This window comes from Trichosurus vulpecula, chromosome 5 (genome assembly GCF_011100635.1).
Source record: "Trichosurus vulpecula isolate mTriVul1 chromosome 5, mTriVul1.pri, whole genome shotgun sequence".
In the NCBI taxonomy this organism is placed as follows: Eukaryota; Metazoa; Chordata; class Mammalia; order Diprotodontia; family Phalangeridae; genus Trichosurus; species Trichosurus vulpecula.
The window spans coordinates 288,825,760-288,852,650 of record NC_050577.1 but is presented as its reverse complement, the minus strand read 5'-3'; the positions used below and the strand labels follow the sequence as shown (position 1 = coordinate 288,852,650).

The 26,891-nt window shown below is 46.0% G+C and overlaps 1 protein-coding gene across 1 annotated transcript in view; it reads left to right on the top strand.

The window, feature by feature from the left end:
• Window positions 1–13,487: 13,487 nt before the first annotated feature.
• The window catches only part of SLC41A2 (solute carrier family 41 member 2), a 131,565-nt gene continuing 118,161 nt past the window's right edge, over window positions 13,488–26,891 (top strand). Inside the window, exon 1 of the mRNA XM_036758834.1 lies at window positions 13,488–13,760. The gene's annotated coding sequence lies outside the window, so the exon portion shown is untranslated. The remainder of the gene's footprint in view (window positions 13,761–26,891) is intronic.

Below are 26,891 nucleotides of genomic sequence, written 5' to 3'. Positions count from 1 at the left end.
AAGATGATTCATCTCCAGAAAAATTACAACAGCCATGGCCTCCAGAGTCTCTCCAATGGCATCTTGTCAAATCTGGCCTCGGTTGACAAGTCCAAGGCAAGAACTCAAATGATTATGTGAACAATACATTTTTAAAAAGCTGCTTCTTCTAGAATGTTCCTCTCCTGGTTGCACCTTTAATGAATAAGACTTGTGGGTCCCCCAGCGTGCAAGATGATTCATTAGTTAATTAGCAAGAATTAAGGCTTACAGTCTTCTCGCTTCTTTTCCAGTAGGCAATTTCATTCTTTTATAGGCTAGATTTTTATCTCCCTAAAAATAGCCAGACTGATTATTTATATTGATAAGGATTCAAATAAATCAGCTGTTATTTCCCTGGCTTCCAGCCCTTGGAGTGATTACCGAATTAATTTAATTACCTAATCTTCCCAATTGCTAAAGCCCCCTCCAACTCCCAGTCTATGATGCTAAATCAGGATACTTTTGCCTCCTGGGAAATATATAGTCAGGGCCTGGTAATGAAGGTATAAATATAGTGAAAATGCGTTATTTTAGAAAGTGTCATAAGGGTTAGATCTGGAGTTGACTTTCAAGATCATCTGGTCTAACCCTGTCATTTTACAAGGGAAGAAACTGAGACCCACAGAGACTAAGCAACTGAGTTCAGCATGGGTAGTGAGGGGCAGAGCTGAGACTTGAACCCAGGTCCTCTGCCTCTAAAGATAGTGTTCTTTCCATTGCTCCAGACTAATTAACTCATCGTTCCTAATTATCACATTTATTTTTTTAAAGGAGGGTTTCAGGCCAAACTTAAGTTTGGGCCAAAAACATGTTTTGTCTTGTTTTTGTTTTTGTTTTTTTCCTAAACAAGAACTGAATTTTCTTAGAGGGAAATAGAAATCCTGGTGGTTTGATAATCTGAATAGCCCCAAATAGGCTGCTACTCAGGCTCAAGGTGGTCTGCATTCCTGTAACTTACATAGCCAATTGTATTTATCTTTTATTTTTTTTTCTCATATCAAAAAATCTCATCCTCATCAAATGTGCAGACTCAGTAGGAGTCTCGTCTGCTTGTTCTGGTGTCACAAATAAAACTCGTTTCTTGGACTGGAAGGCTTGAGTGGTTGAATTCTTTCTAGGCAGACCCATGCCCCATACCCTTGCATTTCAGAGTTCCCAGTACCCCTAGACTGCAACAAGATAGCCTCTAAGGTTTTATCCAGCTCTATACCTATGATTTACCTGTGACCGTGGGCAATTCACTTTACCATTCTGGGCCTCAGTTTCCTCACCTGTAAAATTAGGGGGATGTCTTCTAAAGTCCCAGATCTAATTCTATGATCCTAAGGCAGTACAATGGAAAGAAAAGTGGATTTGGAGTTTGGAGGCCCCAGGTCTTCCATGACTTAGTGTCCTTGGTCAAGTCCTTGCTAGCCCTCAATTCTCTCCTGTGTAAAATGAAGAATTTACATGAAATGACTTCTAAAGCCTCTTCTAGGACAAAACCTATTGTCCCCATCATGAAAAAAGAAAAAGTGGGACCAGATATTGCCTCCAGCTCATTTCCACTCTTTACATTTTTCTTGTTATCTAGTCATACTTCACACACATACATACTTACTGAATTTGAATTATTTTTTGCAATCACCTCTTCTCTCGGGTCAGGTCTCCAAGATCCTGCCCCATTCGAGCATCAATCAGTTAATTATCAAACATTCATTAAATACCCATTTTGTGCCAAGTAGCCTGGTGAAGTGGAGAGAGAGCTGACCTTAGAGCCAGGAAGGCCTGGGTTCAAGTCAGCCTCTGACATACATTGGCAAGATGACCTTGGGTGAGTTACTTCATTTCTCAGTGCCCCAGGCTCTCCAAGACTATAAATTGCAAAGAAAGTGCTGATCTGCATTACTGGAGGGAGTTTTCTCTTTTGGGAATTCTCCAGACTAACGAAATTTTAGGTCTAATTCCTCTCCCTGTTGAGAGAAATGGCTATTAATAACCAACATCTTGGGGAGAGTCAGAGCTCCCCCCTGCTCACACAGTCTGACTTTAAGTTCAATCTTAAGGACATGGATGAGAGTGGTGAGATTGGACTCGATTTCTTGTTTGAATCCCCACCTTGATGGAAGTTACTGTGTTCTGTTCAGGCTTGAGTGGAGTATACATTCTTTGAAATGGCAGCCTAAAGTCATGGGTGGTCTGCTATAGAGATACTTTCCCCATCCAAGAGATACCCAACCCTTCATTTAAATATAGCCTATTTCCAGTCACATTAACTAATTAGATTTGATTGCTGTTTGATGAACCACCTACTGTTTAAACAGAAGGGAATATAAACTGTGAGTCTTTGGTCTAAGTGAGATGGCCAAATGACCATCCTTTTATTAATAACTTGCTGGCTGTATTAATAAAATGCTTAAATTACCCAGAAACTATGTCTCTCTAACTTTTTGAACATGACACTACATTCTAAATTCTGGCGAGAGCAACACTTAAAAGTGCAAAAATCTCTTCTCCTAACGAGCAAGAAAACTTCAGATTAGGTCCCAGGAATCTCCTCAAAAGTATTTCAAATCCCTAAGCAGTTTGGAGTATTGGGGGGAGGGCCTTGTTTCAACAATCTGGCTAGCAGCTTCTGTGGGGGTGTAAGATCCTCCCACAGCCAGCACCCAGAAAGCTGCCAACAGCACAGGTTCTTTTGATCTGCTTAACTAAGGAAAGCAAGGTGAAGGGGTTGACAAGTTTACTTTAATCCAGCATACAGAGAGCATTCACTTAGTTCAGGGGAAAAATCCAGCACCCTGAACTTCAGAATAAAATACAAACAAATTACAAATTGTTGCAGGCCGAGTTAGAGTTGAGCCCTGCTCTCCTCAGACCTCCAGGCCCAGGGGCCTGCTGAGATAGACTCAGGGCTTTGGGATGTGGGTGGAGCCAGGAGGAGGGGTCTCACCTTTGTTGCCTCCCTAGCGATTCCAGGTCGGACCTGCCTGACCACGTGGAACTTCTGGCTCTCTGGCAGAGCATGTGGAACTTCCAGTTCTTTTCTGGTTACTGCCTGACCACAGGGAGCTTCGGGTTAGCGCGGGAAGAGAAGGGGAGGAGAGTAGGCGGAGTCGGGGCTGTCCTAGGATCCAGGTGTATTGAATTTTCACCTGTCCTTCACCCACATAACCAAAGAATGTACCTGCATCACTAAAGCTATAAATGTGCTGCTTGCTGAAATAATAAACGGAGTCATTCACCATCTTTCAGCTCCCGCCCCGTAAATTGTCCACGTGATCAGGTCCTTTGCTTAGGCAGAGGCCTGGGGCTTGGGGGGAACCCCGATTACGAGGCTTTGGAAGCTTGTAACAACAAATATCAACAGACAGACCCAATACAGATTCATAGTTACCAACATCTAGGTTCAGCCCGGGAGCTCAGAACAAGGGCTGGCCCAGAGTCATGCGCCACCACTGCTGTAAGGAGGAGCTCCAAAGAACAGACAGCCAACCCCTGGTTTTTATGTCTTTTTCAGCGTCAGGGGTGAGTCACACATGCGACTCACCCACGTGACCTAGAATCGTCACAAAGAGGCGGACTTAAACCCACGTGGTCTAAAAGCCTCTGCTCTCCCAGACATGTAAACTAGGCCCTCCCTGGAGTTAGCCTCACCTTGGGCCCCACCTTAGTGGCCAATCCACACCCACTAAGGTTTTACACCTCATAGGGGTTTGGGCCTGGGGCTTAGCACCTAGTAAGACTCAATCAAAGACACTGAATTAATCAAAGGAAACAAAGGCCAAACTCTTCGAGGGCACTTGTTGAACTAAGTGCTAAGGAGCCCATTTTGCCTACCAACACAGGCCTACATCTAGAATTCCATCTTTGGGGCCCCTACATTAGAGACTTACAGAGCATGAGAGATTATTTTTCTCATGTATTAATAACTAATTATTGAATCAGAACCAAGGGGTTTTCCCCTTTCTCCTTCCTCATCCAGAAATCAACTAATATGGGAAAAATTGGGCAAAGACTTACCCAACCAGGCTGAGAGAACTGGTGAATTCCTGTTCATGGTACATCTGGGGTAGAAGTGGATTCCCTCTTTGATATATTGATAAGTCTCTTTGACCAAGACTCGGGTGATCCAGGTCATGTATCCCCAAGACCCTCATTAAAATGAGCCCACATCTCATTATAATATTAATTTTCTCATTAATTGTTAACCAATCAGAGTTGATTGCCACCCTCGGGAACACCCTGTCTTCCAAGGGCATATAAACTATGAGCCCATCTCCATGAAGGGTCTTTGGCATTTGAGAATGCCACTGATCTCTTATTAATAACATGCTCGCCTTATTCATAAAATGATTAAATTACCCAGAAATTATATCTCTTGAACTTTTTAAACATCACAAGCATTATGGGGGTGCACCTTCCCATTGTTATGCGGGGGCAGAATATGTGTCAGACAGAGATAAGATCTGAATCCAAGTCTATGTCCAAGGTCAGCTCTCTAAACTGAGCAGATCAGAAAGTTGGGTCCATTCTGTCTCTGGTACTCTCTCACTTAAGGCAGAGAAGAATAGACAAGACAGGATCAGAAACAGTGGCAATCAGCTTATAAACATTAAAAAAAAAAGGCTACAGGCTTTGCATTGATTTTGGTAGTGAGAGTGAGAGCAGGACCCTCAGTTTCTCCCTGCTTGGGGGCTTACAGCTGTCCTCACTTGAATGCTGTCAGAGAGAAAAAGGAACAAATGCCTTGGGAATATTTGTACGCATTGAAAAGCTCTCCTCACCACTCATAAACTGGACCAGAACAGAACCAGTTACAGAGGATCAGCATGTGTTCTGAAGCCCGCTTGGAGGATTGCATCAAGGTGAGCTTACCATGCTGTTCCTAAAGGCTGGGTTCTCTTTGGTCAGTGCCCTATTATACCAAGAATGGCAGTATTGATTTTATTAGTGGGAACAGTAGCGGGGCTATGTCTGGGCTAGGTAGGCAGAAGTCACACCAGTCAGGAGCACAGGACCCCAGGCCAAGTTGGAGGCACAGGAGAAGGCTGGAGTCGGGAGTGCTATTCAGTATGATGATGGCTGGACAGAGGCATTGACAGGTTTAGAGTGAAGGACACAAGTACGTACAATGTGAAGAACAATTAAAACTGAAGGCTGCACAGATCTCATGATCAAGCCAGGCATGGTTACACAGACGGAGCTGCTGGGGAGGCTGAGGCTGTCCAATCCTGTAAATGCAAGTCAGAGTGGGTTAAGCCAGTAGTGTGTCAGCACCGAGTTTGGTATTTCCACGGTGAATCTCCAGAAGCAGGGAGCCACCAGGTTGCCTAAGATGAGTCAGAATCGAGCAGATCAGCGATTTGGGGGCCAAAAGTTTTGGGGGCCTGTGAGTACTTTCTGCACTTCCAGCGTGGATGAGATTGGGAGACCCCCGTCCTTCTCATTCTTAGAGGATGCAACACATTTCAGAGATCCCCCATTTAGAAAAATCTGTAAAGACCAAGCTTGACCCCCAAAGAAGAGATATGAGAAGGAATCTCTTCCAGCATTTTTGCATTTTGGGATAGGAAGGACATACAACTATAGAGCATTGCACATAATGTCAAAATTTTTCAATATGTTGATTCGTTTTGCTCAAGTTGCTACTCTCTTATAATGGGAGATAGTAGGGATGCCCTGGGAAATTTATGTGATGATGTATTTGAGAGCCACACGCCTGATTATAGAAACCATGGGAGCAGAGGAGGTCATTAAAGGAGAGAATACAATGAGAGAAAAAGAAACTTATCTGGAGCCTTGAGGAACATTCCCTTTTAGGGAGGATTCGTGTCCTTAGAAGTGATGAGGAGAGCTACTGTGCCATCCTCACCACTCTGAGAACAACTTGAAATCAATTGTTTACAGGTTGTGATTCTGTTGATCTTTCCTATTTTCTTTTCCCAACTTCCCAGAAAAATAAGATATTATCTTTGTCCCCGTAGATCTTCAAAGGATGAATCCAGACATTAGGTCTGCAAGAAATGGGTATTTTCACTCCAGTGAGACCAATGTCTTAGGGTCTTTGGAACAGTTTGTGATCAGATGGTTCAAACTAATGAAATGTTCTAAATAGGAGAAAGAAAAAAAAGGAGAAAGGACAGAACATGTCGTACCCTGTCCTCTGCCCTCTGGCACTGGTTCATTCACACTGTGCCAGTGTGAGAGTGTTCCCTTACAGATCTTCCCCGAGATTTAACTCACAAATGTCTCCTTTGGGATTATTTCTGATCCTTTGCTTTCAGTGATTTTTTTATTGATTGCAAGAATCTTTTCATTTTCCTTTTCATTGATTATAAGTATCAATGGCTGAATACTCTGTTACTATAATACTATTTCTTGACATGGCAGTAGCTTGACTTCCTTTTTCCTCTGGGAGAAAATGCCAATTATCATTTAAGACTCTCTTCCCTGGTTCCAACTTACCTTCCTAGACTTATTTCATTTTTCTCACCTATTTATGAGGTCGACCTTCAAGTCAAACTGAAACACTAGCAGCTGTCTAAATGCTATGCTCCATCTCCAATCTCCTTGCATTCCCAAAGGCTGAAAAGCATTTTCTACTCAACTTTTTCTCCTTGAATACTCCTCTGAAGGCTTATCTCAGGCACAGACTCTTCCACACAGCCTTCCCCAATCTTCCAGGGAGCTCTCTCACCTCAAATATTTCTAGAACACTTCCCTTTTTGACCTTCACTTCCTATGTCCTATTAGATGTATCTAATGTAAGCATCCCTTCTGGGGTCACTTTCTCAACTCACACTCATACTTACCACTGTGTGCCCAGAGGGTGACTGACCACTTCTCCCTTCCCTCGGTTCTAGTTGTAGTTCCTAAGTCTTCTGAGTCTTCCATGTTAATCAGCCAGAGGACAATAATTACCTTTAACCTTAGCACAGCACCTTGCACGTAGTATAAACGCTTATTAAGAGATTGGTATATTTTTTTTAATTTGTTGATTAACAGAAAACTCTTCCCATTCTTGGAGGATGCAACAAAGATCCCCAAACATGGGAAAATTTGGATCATAGGATTTTGAACTGAAAGGAACCTGATTAAGCCTCTAATTCACCTCCCTCATAAGATAATAGTTTATAACTGCAAGAGACCATTGAGATTATCTAGTCCAAGAGTCTGTGAACTTTAAAAACTTGATAACTATTTCAGTCTAAGTGACTTCCTTTGAAATCCTATGTATTTTGTTTTATGCATTTAAAAACATTATTTTGAGAAGGGCTCTAGAGACTTTTCCATGTTGCCAAAGGAGGCCAGGACATAAAACAAGTTAAGCACCCCTGATCTAGTCTGATACCCTCATATTGCAGGGGAGGAAACTGAGGTCTGGAGATGCAGAATTACTTTCCTGAGGTCAGACAGGAAGATGGAGGCAAAACTGCGATTCAGTTCCATGTTCACTTGTTTGAAATACTCTGCCCTTTCTGGCAAAAACCCTCAAGGGAGGATTTCAGAACGTAAAACTGATACCTTCCAGAAATTACTTTCCTGCACTGAAAGCTTGTGGGCAAGCCAAAAGGTTTTTCTGTAATCTTTATTCTTCATTTTCATATGACAAGTGGCAAGGCAGTCATTGTATTCCTCCCTAGTTGATTCTCAGTCTCACTCCCAACACAAACTTTTCCAAACCACCTCTTCCCTCCCCAAAAAGGAAGCCTCTCCCATCTCCCTATCCCCCTTGTCTCTTAGTCTCATTAACGAAATTGAGGCAGTTCGACTTGAACTTCCTCTTCTTCTTTTTTTTCTTTTCAGTTCAATAAAACCCCCCAGATGTCATTTCCTTTTCTCTGGTCATAATTTGCATAACATTTCTCCCATTAGAATGGAAGCTGTTTGAAGGACCATGTTAGGTTTTTCTTTTTTTGCCTTTCTCTATATCTCTAGGACTTCTGGACGCCCCCACCCCCACCCCCTTGTCTTTATTTTTCCCCCCAATCCTACCTTTTTCTAAGCTTCTCTACCACCATTCTGCTCGTCTCTCAGGTTTATAACATGGAGTTTATTCTGGAGTCCTTATCTCCCTTACCCTAAATACCCAATTAGTTGCCTGATCTTGCCATTTCTATCTCTACAGCCAGCCCCTTCCCTCTCCACCTTAATTGGGTCCCTTATTGCCTGTCACCTACATTATGGCACCAGCCTCCTAATTGGTCTCCTTGCCTCTTCCGTCCCCACCTCAGTCCAGCCTCCACGCTGCTGCTTGAGTGATTTTCCTTAAATGCAGATCTGACTAAGTCTTTCTCCTACTCAATCAGTCCCAATGTCTCCCCATTGGCCTCTGTTTGGTTTTCACAACCCTTTATTCTATCTTCCTACCTCCTTAGGTAGATAGGCCAGCACCTGGCACATAGTAGGCAGTTAATGATGAATGTTTGCTGATTGTTCGATTGACTGTTGTTGGAGGTATTTCTTGATGTTCCGTCATCTGAGTCTGACTCTTTACGACCCCATTTGAGGTTTTCTTGGCTAAGATACTGCAGTGGTTTGACATTCCCTTCTCCAGCCCATTTTACAGATGAGGAAACTGAGGCAAACAGGGTTAAGTGACTTGCCCAGGGTCACACAGTTAGTAAGTGTCTGAGGCTGGATTTGAACTCAGGCCTTCGAGTCTGACACTAATATTCTAACGCATAGAGCTGGGTGTTGTGAAGCTCAAATGAGATAATGAATGCATACAAAGCACTTTGCAAGCCTTAAAGTACTATATAAACGCCAGTTATTTTTATTGCTATTAGCTTTATCACTCTGAATCTTCTGCACTCCTGCTGTGTTCAAGCAGTGTTTATAGAACAAAATAGGGGTGTGCTGGTTTAACAACTGGCTTGGGTGAGTGGGTGGGTGGGGGTGCTTGAGGGATGTATGTTAAGTTTAATTCGAATTAATTAACGCTTTCTTCAGTCTAGAGTCAATCAACAAGCTCTGGTTTACAGAGATTGCTCATTTCTGAAGTGTAAAAGATGACACCGGCAATTTAACTATAAGCTCTCATTGACTCCCCCAAACCCTTTGATAGAGAACTGAGTTGGAGTCAGTAAAAGATTTGTCAGGAGTACGTAAGTTGTGCTGGGAAAAACTTGGTTCTTGATGAAAAAGGCTGATTCTGATACAGCCTAAGTTCATGAATATTTGGGGGCAGAGCAATCTATGAAACAAAAAAAGTAAAAAACAGCTTGTCAGTCCCATGAGGTCCCCTTCTTTGGGCAGCTAGGTGGTGTGGTGGTTAGAGTGCCAGGCCTGGAGTCAGGAAGACCTGAGTTCAAATCCAGCCTCGGACGCTTACTAGCTGTGTGACCCTGGGCAAGTCACTTAACTCTATTTGCCTCAGTTTCCTCCTCTGTGAAATGAGCTAGAGAAGGAAATGGCAAACCAGTCCAGTATCTCTGCCATGAGACTCCCAAATGGGGTCATGGAGAGCCAGACACGACCGAAAAACAACGGAAGAACAGTTATAACAACAGGCCCCTTCTCTGCCTATTAGGGGGCAGGGACAGAAGGGGTGGCATGTCAACAGCGTGCATTTAAGTGAGAATCATAGTTTTCGGGCGGTCACCAAATATTCTTGTAACAGTGAGACTAAGCTGATACAATCCTGGAAGAACTGAGCCATATGAACATTGACATTTAGGTGGTAAAATGAAGGCAGAAGACACGAGGAAGCTGCTGGTCAATGGAGGGATGTCTCCGGGATTCTCCTGAGACAAACCAACAAGGCATTGGCCGCGTTGGTCATTTCACGGTCGAGACAACCCAAGAGACGTCATTGCATGAGACACCAGATCATTTCATCTCATAGAGCTCACAATGAGGAGAAGCAAACACAAATCCGGAAAGACACTTCTTGGCTTTCTTTTAAATGGCTTTCTTATTATTTTTAAAAATAATCCTGTTATTTACATAGCCTCCTGTTGAATCCTCCCTTGTAACAAAGGAAAATCTCAAACCAAAGCAACAACATTCTACCCTCACAGTCCCACAACTCTCCACTTACGGAAGGGATCCATCAATCAGTCAGCAGGTATACGAAGCAAGGACAGTGTGCCAGGCACCGTGTTAGGTCCTGGGAGTACAGAGACAAAAAGGAACAATTCCTGCCTTCACAATGCTGAGGTTTGTAACCTGAATGCTCTGGCTCCATTGTCTCAGGGAAAGGCCTGAGAGGAGAAAGAGAGAAGGGGGGGGAGGGCAGGGGACAGAGAGAGAGAGAGAGAGAGAGAGAGAGAGAGAGGGAGGGAGGGGGAGGGGGAGGGAGGGAGAGAGAGACAGAGACAGAAACACAGAGAGAGCGAGACAGAGAGGACACAGAGAGAGACAGAGAGAGAGAGAGAGGGAGAGAGGGAGAGGGAGAGAGAGAGAGAGAGAGAGAGAGAGAGAGAGAGAGAGAGAGAGAGAGAGGGAGAGGGAGAGGGAGAGAGAGAGAGAGAGAGAGAGAGACACAGAGAGAGAGAGGGAGAGGGAGAGGGAGAGGGAGAGAGAGAGAGAGAGAGAGAGACACAGAGAGAGAGAGAGTGACACAGAGAGAGAGTGACACAGAGAGAGCAACAGAGAGAGAGAGAGAGAGAGAGAGACAGTGAGAGACAGAGACAGAGAGAGAGGGAGAGACAGAGACAGAGAGAGAGACTGAGAGACAGAGAGGGACACACACACACACACAGAGGGACAGAGACAGAGAGACAGAGAGGACACAGAGAGACAGAGAGAGGAGAGACATGGAGAGAGAGAGACAGAGAGAGACAGAGACAGAGAGACAGAGACAGAGGACACAGAGAGAGACAGAGAAGAGAGAGACAGAGAGAGACTGAGACAGAAGGAGAGAGAGGGAGAGACAGAGACAGAGGGAGAGAGAGGAAGAGAGAGACAGAGAGACAGAGACAGAGACACAGAGAGAGCGAGACAGAGAGGAAGAGAGAGACAGAGAGACAGAGACAGAGACACAGAGAGAGCGAGACAGAGAGGACAGAGAGAGACAGAGACAGAGACAGAGAGACAGAGAGAGGAGAGACACAGAGAGAGACAGAGAGAGAGAGACAGAGAGAGAGAGACAGAGAGTCAGAGACAGAGAGGACACAGAGAGAGACAGAGAGAGAGAGAGACAGAGAGAGAGAGACAGAGAGTCAGAGACAGAGAGGACACAGAGAGAGACAGAGACAGAGAGACAGAGACAGAGAGAGACAGAGAGAGAGAGAGACAAGGACACAGAGAGAGAGGCAGACAGAGACAGAGACAGAGAAAGACAGAGAGAGGGGGAGAGAGAGGGAGAGAGACAGAGACAGAGAGAGGGAGAGAGAGAGGAGAGAGAGGGAGAGAGACAGAGAGAGACAGAGACACAGAGAGAGCGAGACAGAGAGGACACAGAGAGAGACAGAGACAGAGAGACAGAGACAGAGAGAGACAGAGAGAGAGAGAGACAAGGACACAGAGAGAGAGGCAGACAGAGACAGAGACAGAGAAAGACAGAGAGAGACAGAGAGAGGGGGAGAGAGAGGGAGAGAGACAGAGACAGAGAGGGAGAGAGAGAGGAGAGAGAGGGAGAGAGACAGAGAGAGACAGAGACACAGAGAGAGCGAGACAGAGAGGACACAGAGAGAGACAGAGACAGAGAGAGACAGAGACAGAGAGAGACAGAGAGAGATGGAGAGAGACAGAGACACAGAGAGAGCAAGAGAGAGAGAGAGAGAGAGAGAGAGAGAGAGATGGCATGAGAGAGAATCAAGGCCCTGAGAATCTCAGGGTTTTTAGGCACCCTGAGTGGTAGGTGGGGACTTTTCTTCTGTTGCCATGGGTTTGAGCCCCCAGTGGCTGTGTTCGCCCATTTTTAGGAGGCCATTGGCTAGCACTTACATTTAACTAGATAACTCTGGGGAGCTTTCACTAAAAATTATTTGCTTCAAAGATACAACAAGAACAGGGGGAGATTAGCTTTAAAACTTAGCTCAGTTCCTACATAGTATTGGTCACAGCAAGTTTACACCTAGAAGCTGCATTTCTTCTGGATGAATCCTTCCTCTGGGCTGGGCTCCTGAAGGTTACTAGGAAAGATCATTCCTTGTTCCTTGGGGCTTTAATACTACATAGGCAATTGACGGTAATGTGGAGTTATGGCATCGAGTTCATATGAATCCTGCAAAGTGCATCAACCTTTGCATCACAAATGACTTGATGTTATTTGTTAATATTCCAATTAAATAAAATGTCGAAAATTTCATTCATTTCATTTCTCGAAAATATGCATTTTTGTCTATGTGTCGGAACACTCTATATAACCTGGCTGGGATCATGCCACTAGCATGCACCTGAAGACAATGAGGTGAAACCCCCCCCATGCCCCAATGCAGTCCCCAAGTGTGGAGTAGGGGCGGCTAGATGGTGCAATGGATAGAGCTTAGAATCAGGAAGACTCATCTTCATGAGTGCAAGCCCAGTCTCAGACTCTTACTAGCTGTGTGACCCTGGGCAAGTCACTTTACCCTGTTCGCCTCAGTTTCCCCATCTGTAAAATGAGCTGGAGAAGGAAACAGCAAACCACACCAGTATCTTTGCCAAGAAAACCCAAAGTAGGGTCATGAGAAGCTGGATGAGCCTGGAATGACTGAAGACCAAACCATAGACTTCACCAGACCACCTTTGGGAGGGGTCCAGGACAAAAAAAGAGGTTAAGAATTTCTGTGCTAGGGGAGCCCCAGAGTCTGTGATCCCAGGCTCTCATTTGGTCCTCCAAAGAAGCCTTGGAAATACCACCTTTTACAGGACTGGAACTGCCCTTAGAAATGATCTCCTCTACCTCTCCCTACTCCTGTTTTACAGAGTGGGAAACTGAGATCCAGAGAGAGTAAGGGATTTAAGATGAGAGAATCATATGGTAGCTGGAGGGCGCCTCAGAGCCCCCCGGGTCTAATTCTCTCATTTTACAGACGAGGAAACTGAGATCAGAGATAAGACCATAGAATCGGAGGTGTGGCTGGAAGGGTTGGTAGAGGTCGTCAAGTCCAAGACCCTCATTGTACACACGGGGAGACTGAGACGCAGAGAGGGAAGCGGACAAAATCGGGGTCTAGGAGGAAAGGACCGCCTAGGTCACGGAGTCTTGGCCTCCCATTGTACAGATGGGAAGACTGAGGCCTCGCCCGGACCTCCCCCACCCCCACCCCGAGTCGGATGCTCGTCCACGTGGCCGCCGGCCCGCCCCGCCCCAGGCGCCACATCATCGGGGAACTCCTCACTCCCAGGCCAGCGCCGGCGGCGGCGGCAGCCGCGGCAGGAGGCGCAACGGTGGCGACGGCTGGAGCGGAGAGCCCCGCGCATGCGCACACGGCCCCCGGCGTGGGTCTCGGCGGGGCGGGGGCGGGGCGGGCTGCAGCCGGGCGCGAGCGCGGGCGGGGCTGGGCGGGGCGCGGCTGCGCGCGGCCGGGCCGGGCCCTGGGGCAGGCCGAGGCGGGGCGGGGCGCGCGTGCCCGGCGCTCACGCTCGGGCGGCTGGGGGCGCGCGGCGCGCTCGCGCTCTCTCTCTTTCGCAGGCTGCGCTCACGGAGCCGGGACCTGTCACAGCGGCGGTGGAGCGCGGCGGGGGGAGCAGCAGCCAGGCCGCGCCGACCCCCCATCCCCGGGGCCTTAACCGCCGCCCCCAGCCAGCGCCGCCCCGGTGGGGGAGCATGGAGACCGGGCGGCGGCTCGTTCGGGGGCGGGGCCGGCCCCCCCAGCGCCTCCCAGGTAGGGCCCCGCGGGGAAACTGAGGCTGGGCCGGGGGTCTGGGGCTGGGCCGCGGGGGGCCGGACAAACGAGGAAACTGAGGCCGAGCGTTTAGTCACCTGACCTGCCAGGGACCACCGGATCATAGACCCCGGAGACCATCTTCCTCAATTCTCTCCTTCCCCCATTTACAGAGGGGGAAACTGAGGCTGTGACGTGCCCTTGGGCACGGCATCATAGAGCGTATCCTGGGGACCATTAATCCAACCCCTCATCTTGCAGAGGGGGAGACTGAGGCACATTGGGTGGGAAGAAGGTGACTGCCGTCCAGGAGTGCTGGATTCGAATCCCGCCCCAGCCCCTTAGAAGGCAAGACCCCCTTTGCTCATCTGTAAGATGGGAGGGTTGGAAGAGACGGTCCCCAAGGCCTCCTCCAGCCCCATTCCCGCTCTCTGGCCCGGGATGGGAACCTGTGTCCTCCTCTTTTCCATGAGGGGGTAAGACCCTAACATGTGCTAAGTAGCAGAATCTGGATTTGAACTCAGGTCCCTCCAGCCCCAAATCTTTCAACTGTGGGTGGATGGTTCCATAGCCATCCTGAGCCCAGGGAAGGGCCTCAGTCTCCTCATCTGTAGCATCACCCGTTTGCCTTTCGCTGGGGGATGGGCTTCTGGCTCTAAGACCACCCTCTCTGTGCCTCCATCCTGCTGCTGGGGGAGAAAGAACAACCTTCTCTAAGGATCGTTGGGCCCCAGGCTGTGCTGGACCAGGGGTCTGGAGCCCTCCTTCTGCAGATGGGGAGACCTCAAGAGGAGGGAGGCGACTTAGCCAAGATCACACAGGGAGTGAGTGATGGAGGGAGGGCAGGTGGTTCTGGGCAAAGGGCTCTGGGCCATAGATTCACAGGGCACAGATTCTTGGACTCAGAGTAGATAGCGGTGCTTATCAAGATCATCTCCCTTCTGGAGAACAAGTCCTCTTGGCAGATCCAAGCATCCTCCCCTCCCGGATGCGGATGCGAGGACTTGCCTCTCTGCCTGGAGACCAGAGTGCTTGTTTAGCCTGGCTGGGGAGCTACCTGAGCTCTCCTCCCTGTTTGGCTGGAGCTGAAGTTATCCCAGGCAGGTTCACCACCTCACCTGGCTGGCAGTCACATTCCAGGCGGATTGTCCCATCCCAGGTGGATCGTCCCACCTGGCCCATCCCAGGCAGATCTCCTCACCTGGCTGGCAGTCCCATCCTAGGCAGGTAGCCTCACCTAGCTGGCAGTCTCATCCCAGGAGGATCTCACCTGGCTGGCAGTTGGTCTAATGGGAAAAGCACTTGGTAAGAAGTCAGAACATCATGGGAGCCTCGATTTCGTCACTGGACAGGATTTAGGGGTCATCTCGTCCAATCCTCTCCTTTCAGAGGCTTGTCTGAGTTCTCATAGATCAGTAGCAGAGCTGAATTTCCAGCCTTGGCCTCCCCATTCCAGCCTGGGTTTGAGGATGTCCAGTGCCACGTAGTACTGGAGTGATGTTGGGTAGGTCACTTCTCTCTGGCCTTGGAAGGCCGTGCCTGCTCTGAACATTACTTTGTATGGCAGGGAAAAGAGTCAGGGCCTCTGGTGCTGCCTTGGTTGTGGCCAAGGCTCAGGCTCAGCAGGCTTATGGAAGCGAGCAGTGCGAAGGGGCCTTCAAACACAGTTTAATTTGTTCCCCGAGCATTGGGCGAGACAGATAGCGCACCCCAACTCTTTTTCTTTTAAAAACAAAAACTTTTTTTCTGTTTCTATCTTTTGTTTTTACAGATGTAAAATTGTAAATGTAATGTAATGTAAAAAAAATTCCAGTGTCCATTCCCCCTACCAGAGAGCTATCTGATATAACAAATTCTGTTTTTCAAAGAAAAAAGACAGAACAAATCAGCAGAACTGATGGATACTTGGAAAGAGTCTGAAAACCCAGTGGGTGTGTCATAGCTGCAGCCTTCCCCCCAAGAAGAGTGGGCCCCCCAAATCTTGGGCTTTACTCTCACTCCTTATGTAACATTTTCCTCTTTCCTCCTATTGTGTATTTGAACAATCAGAAAACAACCCTGACAGATTCTAGGCTCTGGGTCAGCACTGAGGCTGCTGGGTTGGGAGTCAAAAGATCTGGTTTCCAATGTCGCCCTTGCTGCTCACTTCTCTTGTGACTCTAGGCAAATCACTTCCTTTCTCTGGGTCTCATTTTCTTCCTCTAGAAACTGATTGTCTTGGACCCAATGATCTCTAATCCACTATAATTCAACACACGTTTATTAAGCCCTTTGGGTGTATTGGGGTTAAAATGATAACAATGCCTGAACTGACATTCCCTTTGGGGTGATTCAGCGTGTGCATAGATAATTATCGTCCAAAGAACATGGAGCAGGAGCATGAAGCTTGGAGGGTGGGAAGTGTTGCTTTTTTAAAATTTTTTTAGCATAGGGCCTAGTATGCAGTAGGTGCTTAATGAATGTTTGTTGAATGAGTAATCTTGGAGATCATACGAAGAAGGCTTCATGGAGGAGGGACCACTTGAGCAGAGATGAGGGGGCACTTCATTCCAGATATTGGGAGTGATTTGTGTAAATACCTAGAGGCAGCCAGGTGGCCCAATGGATAGAGCTTGGGACTTGGAGTCGAGAAGACCTCAGACTGGCTTTACCTCTTTGCCTCAGTGCCTTCATGTATGAAATGGGGATAATTGTAGCACTTTTTTCCTAGGTTGTTGTGGGGGTTGAACGAGTTAACCTGTGTAAAGCTCTTAGCAAACCTCAAATCTCTATGTAAATACTGGCAGTTATGATTATTATGCAAGATCAAGTTCAGAGAATGGCTGGTAGTCTCCCTTGGCGCTGATGGGGAGCATTGTTCTGTAACTCTCAGGTGGGTTCCACAGAAAAGCTTTTCCCAAGTTTGAGGAATTCTCAGGGTCCGTGTCTGCTAAAAATCACAGCCCAAGTGGTTACCATTAATAGTTAGCCAGAGGACATAATTAATTCAGAGTAAAGGTTTTTAATGAAAGGCATAGTGAGAAAAGTAGCAGGGAAATTTTTTTCCCATTAACTTAGAGCATATTTTCCCATAGATTCCCACACCATCACTAAATAGGAAGAGTGGAGACATGTAGGGGATATGTCACAAGGGCATGCCCAGAGGGGACGTGGTTGGCCAGGAGTAGCTTACATGTGTAGCCAAGGCACCTGCATGGCAGGACAGCTCACACCACCCATGCTCCTGGGACCCTACTGTCTCCTGGCTGTGCTCCCATTGGGTCTGCTCCCCACTGGTCTCCCCTGAGCACGTTGTCTTTGCCTTATGTGGTTCTGTTCAGTGTGGTTCAGCTGGATGAGGACTTTCCATCAAATATGGCCTGGCCCCACCTGGCTCCCCACAGACCTATGGAACTTCTCCCTGCCTAGCTCCACCCTTTAGCAATGGACTGGTCTCTTCCACATGAGAAGAATTGTCTCTGCTGTGCTCTTTTAGTTTAAAAGCCAAAGGCTTTTCATTTAGAAAAGTAGCAGCTCTCACCTTAGCTGTAAGACCCACATCTGCCCTGTGTATGGTAGAAAAAACTGAGAGTGGAGAGAATGAGACTGATTTGAGAGATGCTATTGATATAAAATTGACAATACTTGGCACCTGATTAGAGATGAGAAGTGAAAGAGAAGGAAAGAAGATCTGGGAATAATTTCAAGGCTGCAAACCTGAGCATTTGGGAAGATGGGTTGTCCTCAGCCAATTAGGGTGCCCTTTGGATTTTGCATGGGAAGTTTGGAGGTAGGACAGGTTTTGTGGGGAAGATAGTGAGTTCTACACCCCTTGGAGTGTGGACATCTAGGAGGTGAGATCCAGCAGGCGCTCAATGCGTGACCGACATCTAGGAGAGAGGTTTGGACTGGATATATAGATTCGAGAGTCGTTAGATGAGGCTTGATGAGCTGATGAGGTCTCCAGAGAGAAAATGGAGTGAAAAAAGAGAAGAGGACCAGGGCAAATTGCTGAGGAACACCAACTCTCATGGGGCAGCAGATGGATGATGATCCAGCCAAGGAGCCTGGCTGGGTGCAGCCAGACAGCAAACATCCCTTCTGGTTTTCAGTCTATTTTTGCCTGGTGGCAAGCAAGCTGTCAATCAGATCAGCTAGTCAGCTTGTAAGTGCTATTTGAACCTTTCTTTATTTTTTATTTTTTTGGGTTTTTTGGCAGGGCAATTGGAATTAAGTGACTTGCCCAAGGTCACACAGCTTGAACATTTGTCAAGTGTCTGAGGCCTCATTTGAACTCAGGTCCTCCTGACTCCAGGGCGGGTGCTCCACTCACTGCGCCACCTAGCTGCCTCCTTGAACCTTTCTTTAAAACATTCTACAGGGCTATTTGAGGCTTCTTCCTGTCCTGTCCTTTAACTATTTTAGTTTTTTCAATATAGAAATCAGTATAATCAGAGGCATGGCAAGGATGTGTGAAATTGACCACTTGGACTTTTGGAGCTGGGAGGGACCCCAGTGGCCATCTAGGCCAACCTGTTGTCCAGACACAGTGGGCTTCTGCTTTTAGATTTAACTGGAATAACCATAATGTCATAGTAAATATGTTTTAAAAAAAGCCTCTACTGCTAAACAAAATTTAGGAAAACCAAACAAATATAGTTTATTTCATTTTAATTTAAGAAAAAAATCTTTTAATATGTGACTTCAGGAACCATGTCTCTTCCTAAGTTTGAAGGGCACTTATAATATTGCTCATAGTTATAGATGGATTGTATTATACATGACTTTTGCTTTTAAATTTGGCAGGGAGGCAATTGGGGTTAAGTGACTTGCCCAGGGTCACATAGCAGCTAGTAAATGTCTGAGGCTGGATTTGAACGCAGGTCCTCCTGACCCCAGGGTTGGTGCTATATCCATTGTGCCACCTAGTTTTCCCCAAATTAGCTCTTTCTTGAAATACTATCCTTCCCACTAGAGACTGAACTCTCTTATAACAAAGAAAAACAATTAAGCAAAAACCCTGTCTACACAGTGACTATGCCTGATAATACATACATCATTTTACCCCAGGAGTAATGACTCATCTGTCTGAAGGAGGGATGGAGGTTTCATGGTCTCTTCTTTAAAGCCCCATTGGTGTTTCGCTTCCTTTGGCTTCATTTGTTTTGTTGTAGTAAGTAGATTTAGTTTTGGTTCTGTTTCTTTCTGTATTGGTTCATAAAATCTTTCCATGTTTCTCTGAATTAGTCATAATCCCCATTTCTTACTGCACAACAATATTGCATTGCATTCGTATGCCACAGTTTGTTCAGTCTTGGTAAGGAATGTATGACTCATTTAACTATATATCCGGATAACCCAGCTGGGCTTATAATCATGGTCAGATGCTCTTTCCTTGAGTGCTCCTGCTTGCTGGAGGTGCTGGAGCAGAAAGACTGTCCCATCTCTTGTTGGTTGGTTGGTTGGTTGGTTGTCCTTTGTTCTCGAAGAGGACTAAAATGACCTTACCATGTTGGGGTCATGGTACAGTGTGTCTAACTGTGGCTGATCAGACCAATCCAGGCCTGGAATGCTCCACCACAAATAGTCCGTGTGAACGTTTGGGGTGGATTCTCTAAATTTGCACATCTTGCATTTCTTTTGAGCTCCTTCAATTCTGCTTTGCTCACAGAGCACAGCACCTTCTCTGATTTGGCGCGCCACGCTGAGCGGTCCTGTGCCAGTGTCTCCCATGTCACACAATCAATTCCAAAGTTCTTTAGAGAGACCTCAAGAGTGTCTTTGTATCACTTCTTCTGATCACCATGTGAGAGTTCTCTGTAAAATAGTCTTTTAGGCCAGTGTATGTTTGGCATTGGAATAGTATGGCCAGCCCGTCGGGGTCGCCCTCTCTGTAGTAGCATTTGAATGCTTGGCACTTGAGTTCAAGAAAGAACCTCAGTGTCTGGTAGCGTAGGGTATGTTCAGGGAACACTAGTGCCTCTGGTGTGAAGGCTGAGGAGCCCTTTCTGGGGCTGGCCTCCACCTTCGGTGTCTCCCGATCACCTAACTCTCACACATGACTCCAAGAAGCTGTAGCACGGGCAGTGGCCACACCCGGTAAACATCCCTTGTAGAATTACACGAAGGAGATGTCCACAGCTTGTGCTCCTTTCTTCTGTCTTTTCTTTGACTCTGGCCTTCTTCTTTGGGGTCAGGTTACCATCCCACTGCTTCTCAGAAGGGCTTCAGAGAGAACTTTGAAAATAATCATCCCACTTTGCTTGGCCTATGGGCTGTGGAGAGAGGGAAAGTATTCCTGTTTCCATTTTATATGGAAATCTAGGGGCAGCTAGATGACTCAGGAATGCTCAGACACTTATGAGCTGTGTGACTGGGCAAGTCACTTAACCTCACTCTGCCTCAGTTTCATCATCTGTGAAATGGAGCACCTACCTCCCAAGGTTGTTGTGGGCATCACTTGAGATATTATCTGTAAAGCACAGTGCCTGGCACATAGTAATCACTATATAAGTGTTAGCTGTGATTGTCATTATTATCATTATTAGTGACAAAATAGTCTCCGTAGTGAAATGACTTTCCAAAGGATGAGTTGGAACAAAAGCCCTGAGTCTTCTGCCCCCCAAGTTCCTTGTGTTGGCGTTTCAGACTCTCTCAGTGCCCTTTTCGGTGACCCTCCCTCTCTGACCTTAGGGCTCATTTGGTGCCCATTATCCTCAGGTTCTCAAGGTTCTGCCATTAAAACATACTTTCAGGGAAGGATCTGTGAGCCTAGTGAAAATGACTGGCAAGACATTGTGTTGTGGCAAGGCATAGTGTTCTTCCCAGGGTTATTTTCATTCTGAACAGTGACAAAGCCTTAAATTCAGTGCATATGCCTATAATTTGTATCATTTTAGTCAGCAAGATCCTGGAAGAAGGCATTTGGAGGAGCATGAGGCTCAGATCCCCTGCAATCATGCCAAGTAGACCTTGGTCTGATTTTAAAGCCAGCTCACCCGTAATTGATCCATTCAGCACTACCTCCCCCCCAATCGCCTAAGCTATAATTCTTGGCATTATTAAAATGGAACAGTTCAATGTGATGAGATATAGATAAGTAACTGACGAGAAATATAAGGGAACTTTCATTTTAATCCCAGGTCTGCTAGTAACAAATATCATGACAACAGAAATGAATGGTATTTAATCCTTTTATGAAGTAAGAGTGACAATTTCAGCCTACTTCTCGACGGCTTTTGGAATTAATGAAATTGTTATAATTTTTAAAATTAACATTTTGAAAATATAACAGGCACACTAGCAGTCCTTGACTAATAACGGTTTCTTTCTCTCTACTACATTCCCTCTCCCCACCCTCCGTCAGAGATGCTACTAGAACTATTGGGAAAAAAGCATAGCTTTTAGAGAATCTTGGGTTTAGAAGTAGAAAAGGAGGGATGGCCTAGCACACAATTTAAGTGAGCTGACCAAGGGTCTGAGTCCTAGGAAGATGGACCAGTTTAGATACCTGTCTGAGAATATTTTCTCCCACCCTTATTGAACATTTTACTTTGTTGTACTGCCTGAAAATCTGACAGGGGTGGGGAACCTGCAGCCTCGAGCCAGATGTGGCCCTCTAGGTCCCCAAGTGCAGCCCTTTGATGAAATCCAAACTCCACAGCATTGCACTTGAGGACCTAGAGGGCCACATATGACCTCAAGGCTGCAGGTTCTCTACCTCTGGACCAGTGAGAGATTTAGTGGTGATGGTGGTAGTGATGGGCCTTTATAAACATGATAGAGTCAGAATCAGAATTAGTGTCACTTCTCTGACTTTGTAAAAAGTTTACACAATTTAAAGAAACTAACAGTCATCTGTTCTTTAGTGTAAATTATTTAAATTAGATGAGTTCTTCCTAATACCCAGTTCAGATCAGATCCACTGAGATAGTGGGAGCTTTGATTAGAAGATTGCTCAAAGGTGGAGTGGAGGAAGACTTGAGGGCTGTCACATATCTCTCCTTATCACTCCTCAAAGCATGTGGATGGATGGATCAGTGACCACCAGTGTGTGCGGACTTGGAGAAAGGAGACCCAGACCTAGAATGGAGGGCACTAAAGAGAAACTGACTATTGGAGAGTTTTGCCCAAGAGCCAGCCCTGTACCACTAGGAAAAGGGGAAGATTTAACATCATTTTTATGCTTGGGGAAGCGCTGAGAGGTATTTGTACAATGTCCCACAGTCATTTATGTGTCAGAGCAACTTGAATGTAGGTCTTCTGGCTTCAAACCAGTCTCTATTTACTATGCCATGCTGCACAGAGTAGGCCCATATTAAACACTTAATGATTGATTGACTGATAACGCCATTCTCCCCCCACTTTTTTGACTAGGTTTGACAAGGTAAATAGAGCTCTGGCTTAGGTGAGGGGCTGTAGCCATGGTATACTTAGATTTCAGCGAAGTATTTAATAGACACTCTCATCCCGTCTTTGTGGAGAAGATAGGGTAATGCAGAGAGACATGGTATGCCAAGAGGGCTGTTAGGTGGGGTGATGGGTCCCAAAGAGTGGTGATTAATGGCTCAGTGTTAACTTGTAAGGAAGTCTCCAGTCGGGATCTGACTGGCTTCGCTCCACCCAACATTTTTACCTCTGACTTTATGAAAATCAAGGTGGCTTACTTGTCAGATTTACAAATGGTAGGAAGCTGTAAGGGATAGCTGGCATGTTGGATGACAGGATCTAGACTAGGAGCCAGCCAGAGAGCGTGGTGGACTAAATCAAAGATTAATTTTGTTCAGTCATTTCAGTCGGGTCCAACTCTTCAAGACCCCACTTGGGTCTTGGCAGAGATACTGCAATGTTTTGCCATTGCCCGCTCCTGCTCATCTTACAGATGAGGAAACTGAGGCAAACAGTGGTAAGTGACTTACCCAGGGTCCACAGTACCTTTCCTAACAAAAGCTTGTATTTAAATAGTGCTTTGTAGATCCCAACAACCCTTTGTGATAGGCAGTGTGGAGATGGTTATCCTTATTTTACAGAAAGTGGCATAAAATAAGGAATAAGCATTTAGTAAGCACCTCCTGTGTGCCAGGCACTGTCCTAAGCACTTTACAGTTACTATCTCACTTGACCCTCCCAGCAACCCTGGGAGGTAGGTACTCTTTTCATCTCCATTTTACGCTTGAAGAAACTGAGGAAGACAGTAGTTCAGTAGCTCACTTGCCCAGGTTTGCATAGCTCATGAGCATGTGAGGCAGGATCTGAACTCAGGTCTTCCTGCCTCCAGGCTCAGTGTTCTGTGCACTGCACCACTTGTTTCTGACTCCATCATAAATGGTCTCATGGTTCCATGTCTTCTGGTTTCGCTCTCTGTGTTCTTTGCACAGTACCACATGCTGTATACCCCAGATAGCTTACAAATAAGAACTTAATGATGTCGATTTGTTGTCCAAGAGAGGATTATAGCGCTCTAGTAACTATGACTTCATGAGATTGCAGTATGAGTTGGACGGTAAGGGAGAAAAAGTATTTCTTTCAAAACATGGTTTTGCCAGGTGGCCAGGGAAACTATGAGTAAAGCATGCTGGGTCAGCAGAAAGTGCCTCTGGGCTCAATGGGAACCGTGGGGGACCCAGGGTCACAAGGGGAAGCTTGAGAATAAGGGCACTAGGGGTGGATCCTGCCTTTGAGGCGCGTTGTCCTGCCTGGGTGACCTTGACCAGATCACTCCTCCGCCCCAGGCCCCAGTTTCTTCGGCTGTAAAGTAAGGGGCGTTGGCTTTGGAGGCAGCTTTTCTCTGTGTCTAAATCTATGACTCTGGCTTGGATTTGGCTCCCAGTGCTGAGACTTTAGACCTAGCTGACCTTGGATCAGTCACTGAAATGCTTTGAGCCTCAGTTTCTTCATCTGTAAAATGAATAGCTTGGACTGGGTGGCCTCTAAGATACTGATTAGGTCTAAAAATCTGTGATCTTGTGATACATTGTCAGGAAATATTTTGTAGTGCCATGGAGCCTTGCTCACTAGAATGGGTAAAAATAGAAATTTCAGTTACTCCAGTGTTACTGAAACCAGAACAAAAGTCAATTTTCCTGATACACTGTGATTATTTTCAGATACTCAGGTTTAAATTCAGGTTTTCATATTATCCAGAGTCCAATGTCACATTTTTTTGGTGTATGTTAAAGGAATTGAAATATCAATAGTGTCATCTTAAGAATTGCTATTTTATAGAAGAGAATCACAGTGGTCATGGCTAGGGGAGACCTTAGTGATTGTCTGGACCAGAGGTGCCCAGATTTATTTGGCTTACTGCCTCCTGTTCAAAAACAAAATTACTCAGCCCCCACCCCGAAATCTACTTTCTTTAACCCTTTAATGTTTTTTTTTTGAAATTTGCATTATTTCAAGAAACTATATATATATATTTAAAAAGATACATCTTAAATTTGATAATTTATTGTAAATTTGTGGTTTTTTTCCTGTATTGAAATTTTGATGACACAATATAACCATACAGTATCATGTTGTAAAATCATTACACACACATATCCCTGCTGATGCATGCTGGACTTCACAACAATGCACGACATGCTCACTTGCCAGCACTTGCTTGTTAAGACCTGTTGGCATACTTGGCCACTGATGGGTTATAAATTGCATTTTGTGTGCTTATTTGGAAAATAATGTAATCACTATGACTTTAATTCTGTTACACAACAGATGAAGCTTATGAATGGTTTTTCAAAATTTTATTATCTCCTCTTTCCTTATGCTTCCACCGCCCCCTTATTTTTCTTCAACACCCCCCAGTTGCACCTGAGGCTACTTTTGCCCACCTGAATCGTTCCAGCGCCCCCCAGGGGGCAGTATTGCCCACTTTGGGAACTTGATAGACCAACCCCTCATTCTACAGATGAGACTGAGGCCCACCCAAAGGTTAAAAGACTTGTCCAAGGTCACAGGACTAGAAAGTAGCTCAGTTGGCATTCAGTCCCAGGAAGTACAATTCCAAATTCTTTCTCTACACCATGGATGTTCCTGCCCCCTCCCCCCACCTTGTGGTGCTGATGTCACTAAGAAATGTTCATGTTTGATAGCTTTCAGTGACATGGCCAAAACATATTTTTAATTTTTTCCTGATAGAATGTGATATATTTGGGTTAGGATTGGGTTTTTGTTTTTTTAAATGTTTTATTGATGCTTTTAAAAAACATCCTTGTTACTTCTCAATAACTCCTCCTTCTGTAAAATACAGTCCTTTGTATCAATAGAACAGATCAGTCAACATATTAGCCATATCTGACAACCTCTTCCTTATTCCTTTGTGCTGCGAGGAGGAGGGCATCGTCCCTGTCAGCCTGAAGTTGTGATCGGTCACTGCCTTGAGTTAGTATTCTGATATCTTTTTTGTTTTTGAATGAGGTAATATTGGTACAATGCTTGCTGAGCACGTAGCAGGTGATCAGTAACGCTTGTTTTTTTGCCCCTTCCTCCCTTTTCGTTATTGTGGTCATTTTGCAAATCGTTTCCTTGGTTTTGCTTACATTGCTTTGCGTCAGTTCATACAGCTGTGAATTGTGAGTCTGTTCTGACTGAGCATTGAGAGGCTTGTTGGCCTGCAAGCCAGCCTGACAGATAACACTTCTGTGACAGCACCTCTTGAAGATCATTGACTCTCTTAGAATGCTTGTGGTCTGTATCAGTAAGGGGGTCCCACATTCCCCCCAACATAGCTCTTTAAAATACTGAAGGAGTTTTGTTTCAGCCAGTGAACATATATACAAAATAAATACATAAATACAAGACGGTTTGGGGGTAGAAGAAGACATGGTGAGCTGGAGAGCAGGAATCTGGATGGACTCAGCAAGAAAACTCGTGGGCCGAGCTTTGGAGGGAACTGAGATTCTAGTAGGCTGAGGTAAGGAGAGAGAGCTTCAGGGGCAGGGGCAGGGACTGGGGGCCATTGAAGCAAAGGCCCAGAGATGGGAGCTGGAGCATTGTGGGAAGGGCCAAAAAGAAGGCCAGGGATGTGTGAAAGGGGAGGAGCAGAAGAATAGGCTGGAAGTTAGGGTACAGAGGGTTTTAAATGCCACATGGAAGGGTTTGTGTTAGACCCTGGTCCTGTGCTGGAGGAAAGTGGTCTTAATTGCCATCCATTTTCCTCTCCTCACTCTCCCTCAGCCCAGACATCCAATTAGTTGCCAAACCTTGTTGTTACTATGTCTACAACATATCTTTTTTGCACCCCCTTCTATCCACTCAAAAAGCTGCTCTCATCCTAGTTCAGGCCTTAATCACCTTTTCTCTGGACTCTGCCTCAGAGCTCTCCCCACTTCAGTCTTTCTCCATATGGCCTCCAAAGGGGTTGGCCTTCGGTCCACATGGAACCGTGTCACTCCTGCTCAGCAAACCCCAGTGGCTTCCTGTCACCTCAAAGAAATAAAAGTTTGTCTTTTAAAGACCCAGCCTACCTTCACATTTCCTGTATTTATATATAATGTGATATATGTGTGTGTGTGTTCGTATATGCATATATACGTGTGTGTGTGTGTGTGTGTGTGTATACGTGTATCTCCAATCCTAATCCAATAAACATTTATTAAGTGCCTCCTCTGTGCCAAGCCCCATGCCAAGTGCTGGGGATACAGTTAATAAAAAAACTGCCCCTGTCCTAAAGGAGTTTACAGTTTAAAGGGGGAGACAGGAAAGGTATGGAGGAGAGATGGAACACCAGGTGTTATCTTGTTATGTGGACTTGAAATCAGGCAGGGCAGCAGGTGCTAAGTGGTGTGGACTTAACACACACACACACACACACACACACACACACACGCACATGCACACGCACACGCACGCACCTTTGCACTGGCCATGCCTCATGCCTAGAATGTACTCCGGCCTCACCTTTACTTCTTAGAATCTGCCACTCCCCTTGAGATTTAGCTCAGGCATCCCCACCTTCATGCCCACCTACATGAAGGCTTTCCTTACCTATCCAGCCTGGTGTCTCCTCCCTCCCCAGTGCCATCCCCCATCACCTGGTATATCACGTGTTATCTGCCCACCCCAGATAGGATGTAAGCTCCGTGAGGGCAAGGCTCATTTACAGTCTTTCTCTAGCCCAGTTTCCTTCATGTAGTGGACACTTAAGTGCTTGAT